Source organism: Lactuca virosa, chromosome 1 (assembly GCF_052849685.1).
Source record: "Lactuca virosa cultivar CGN04683 chromosome 1, Lactuca_virosa_CGN04683_v6, whole genome shotgun sequence".
In the NCBI taxonomy this organism is placed as follows: domain Eukaryota; kingdom Viridiplantae; phylum Streptophyta; class Magnoliopsida; order Asterales; family Asteraceae; genus Lactuca; species Lactuca virosa.
The window spans coordinates 91447277-91451590 of NC_136426.1; positions in this window are offsets into that span (position 1 = coordinate 91447277).

Here is a 4314-nt window from a genome sequence, read left to right on the forward strand (position 1 = left end):
CGTAGCAACCCCATGTCTTTCATAGCAAAATGGTGAGCCAAATCACGCTTTAAAGTTTCTATACCATCATGATCATCACCAGTAATAATCATATCATTGACATATAAGGAAAGAATAATCTGACCTGCACTCATACATCGAACAAATAGAGATGATTCATGGTTACTTGGTTTAAAACCAAGCAAAATAATCACTGTAGAAAATTCCTCAAACCAAGCACAATGGGCTTGTTTGAGGCCATATAGTGCCTTCTGAAGTTGACAAACTTCACTTGGTTGGTGAGCAATACCAGAGGGAGGAGACATGTATACTTCCTCATGAAGATCACTATTCAAGAACGCATTCTTGACATCCATCTAATAAATCTTACCTTGGTGAATGGAAGAAACTTCAATCAAGGTGCGAATAGTTGTCATTTTTGCAACAGAAGCAAAAGTCTCCTCATAATCCATACCATACTTTTGTGAGTACCCTTTCGCAACAAGTATGGATTTATAACGCTCAACGGATCCATCATACTTTGTTTTGATTTTATATACCCTACGAAAACCAATTGTGTGCTTTCTGGGTGGAAGTGGAACCCGATCCCATGTATGAGTCTGATAAAGAGTTGCAAGTTCCTCAACCACAGCGGTCTGCCAAAGAGGATCAGAAACGACCTCTTTGTAGGATGTTGGCTCAGAGAGACGATGTACATTAGAAATAAAGGAGGCAAATACTAGCGAGTAAGAGGAATATACAAATTCAAGAAGATTTGTGGACTTTTTATTACGTTAAGGCCTCGACGGTGGGGGATCCTGATGATCTGCAGGTAGAGGATCAGCGAAAGGTGGTGGATCAGTAGTATGTGGTGGATCATCAATGTCAATGCTAAACAGATCAATAGTATGAAGCTCCTCTCGGGTTGCATCATCAGGCCCGACCCTGAGGGTGTGCAAGGTGGGCAACTGCACAGGGCCCCGGAAAAAATAGGGCCCGATTTTTAGCCAATTTATATAGTTATTATATATTATATATTATGTTACGCATAGAAATTAATAAAATGTTTGTAGTTCAACTGGCATTCATGAGGCGCCTTTTTCTTGTGTCCAGCCAAACGCCTAGGGTTCGATTCCCGTTTAGTCCCATAGATTTTAATTTTTAACTGATCTGTTTCCAATATATATAGGTTTGGGTAAACATTTAACAAAATGTCTTCTAGCTCAGCCGGTTTTAAGGCATACATGTTGTTGGGTACTTTATAAAATGACCAGGTTCGATCCTTGCATTCAACTATTTGAGATGGTTTTTATAACTAATAATTTATCTTATATTAGGGGCCCATTTATTATTTTTAGGACAGGGCCCTCAAAATTACAGGACCGGCCCTGTGCATCATGTAGGGGTGTCGAACGGGTAAAATTTTCGGGTTTCGGGTAGAACGGGTATTTCCTTAAGAAAATAATACCCGATACCCGACCTATATGGTAATTCGGGTTTTCGGGTTTCGGGCATTCGTGTTTGAGGTCGGGTCGGGTAATTATCGGGTATACCCGAAAATTTCTTAAATGACACTTATTGATAATTTTTTTTATTTTTTTTATTTTTTTATTTTTACATTTTGGTTGATTTAATAAAGAATCGGGTAGGAAAATACTTCATACAATTAACAAGTACATAAATAATAACAATACAAATCATTATTATATGTTATGTACTTTTTTAAGTCCATTCCGTGCGATAGTGAGAAACTGAGAATTGTGATGACGGTTCAAGACTTCAGCTTCAGCGTTGTATTCCCTTTGCAAGTTTGCGTCGACTGTCGAGTCGTCGTTCATAAGAAGGAAACGAAGGGTTTTGTTTTATTTGAAGTGTGCGTACGTGACTGCATTGTATATTTGGTATTATTTAAAAAACGAATTCGGGTTTTCGGGTATACCCGAAAATAAATATTCATACCTAAAACCTTACCTATATTATTATCGGGTTAACCTATTACCCGAATGTTCATACCCGTTACCCATTCTACCCGAATTCGGAACGGGTCGGGTGGGTAGAACGGGTTTCGGGTTTTTTCGACAGGCCTAGCATCATGTGACTGAACATGAATGCTATAGAATGGAATGTGCTCCAAAAAAGTGACATTGTGTGAGGCATACAGTTTTTGATTTGATGGATCATAACATCGATAACCTTTCTGATCAATACCGTATCCCAGAATTACACAAAGGGATGATTTTGAAGATAACTTATCTCTCTTTCTCTCTCTCTCTCTACATGAGGCTTCAAGACAAAACAAGTACACCCAAAGGGAGAAACAAAAAGAGTGACACTTTTATTAAAAGGTAAAGAAGAAATATTTTCCTAGCTTACAACTACAACAATCAGAAATATCATCAGTTTTCAAAGAACCTAACACACCAGTGGAAACCAAAAACTATAAACGAGACGCTGACACATGTCCCAAACGAGAATGCCAAAGATAAAAAAACAGACGACGAGGGATTTAAATGAAAAGACGACAAATCGACACTAGATGCAGCAACATGTAGCTGCTCTAAAACATATCGCTCCCCAAGTGTACGGCCTATCCCAAATACCCTCCGAGACTGAATGTCCTGTACACATCAGAATGAATCAGAAAAGAAGACCCAACAACCAGACTTACACAACTGACTGACCGAAGCAAGATTCAAAGCAAGTGTGGGAATGTAATAGACATCTGTTAAATATATATATAAGGAGTGACAATAGAACCAACACCCTCTACTGATATAGGTGTAGCACTAGCAGACATAATAGAGATAGGTGTATGAGATGATAACGAAGCAAAAGATGACATATGTGGTGACATGTGATGAGATGCACTAGAATCCAATGTCCACAAGGATGAAGGAATACCTTAAGTGTTGCATGAAGACAGACCTGAACGAGACATGGAAGCTAACATGGCAGTTGGATTGGCAACAATGAATTGTCTAAACTGCTTAACAATCTGGGGATCTAAGGCTGATGGTGGTGTAAAATCTATCTCATTTTCAACTGAAGGTGCAACAACAGCGTACTGTGGTGGCTTAAAATATGGAAACGATGGACGTAACTGAGCTTGTCCAGAAGACTTGTTCTGCTTTGAAGACTAAGACGGTGCATGTGATCTCGTTTATTGTTATTGTTGATTTCCCTTGCTTGTCAACAAAGGACAATTTGCCTTCCAATGGTTCTTCTTCTTCTTACAGAAAGCACATTTATTAAATGCAACTTTGGGGAGATTCGGTTTTGAAGACTGAGGTCGTTGTGGAATAGCAAAGACAGCAGGAGTGGTTGTCTTGGGACCTTTGACAGCATGTGACTTGATATGAATTTCTTAAACAATCAACTCGTGAACAACCGAATCAATAGTAGGAAGAGGTGTGCGATGCAAGATTGATCCAGGCAAGCCTTCAAAATCTGAACGTAATGCCATCAAGAATTGAATCAAACATTCGTCTTCCCTTCTATCAATATAAGGCTTAAAATCCTTCAACACATCAGGTTCTGTAAGAGCCAACTGATCCCACAAATCCGACATAACTGCATAAAATTCCTGAACACTGAGATTGTTCTGTTGGAGGGCTCGAATATAACCTCTAACTGATACTGCTTTGAAAAATTAGACTGAGTATATAGCCTATCCAAGTGATCCTAAACCTCCTTTGTTGTGTCATACTTCGCCAACTGGGTACCAATAAACTGTATAACAGAATTATTAATCCAAGTAATGATCTTGGAGTTATTAGTCTCCCATGAATCCCGTAAGGCTACATAATTCGAAACGTTTTCATCTGTTTGTTTCTTCTTGTCACCTGTAACAATCCCCCACATAGTCTTGCCTCACAAGAAAATATTCATAAGATAACTCCAATAGGAATAATTTTTGCCATCAAGTTGGATACTAACGGACTGAAGAGAATCATCTCTCGGGGCCATATTTCAATATCAGTCAAACGACAATAACCAAAACAACAGTAAATACGAATAACAACAACAATAATCAATAACTTGAAATCAACAAAACCAACAAACAAAACAAAACCCTTGAAATCGAGAAAACGAACAAATGAAATCAAATGGAATACAGAAACGAGCAAGAAAACCATACCCAAAATTGCGAAAATTTTCAAAAACGAAAACGAAAATACAAATTATCAACCGAGCTCTAATACCATGTAAACTAATAAGACATATGACATATAGGGTTTCGTAGTATTATCAAAAAGGAAGTACAAAATAAATGAAAGGAAAAGACATAATATATAGACTTGCTAATTAGGATTTTCTAGCTAATGGGTCAATATA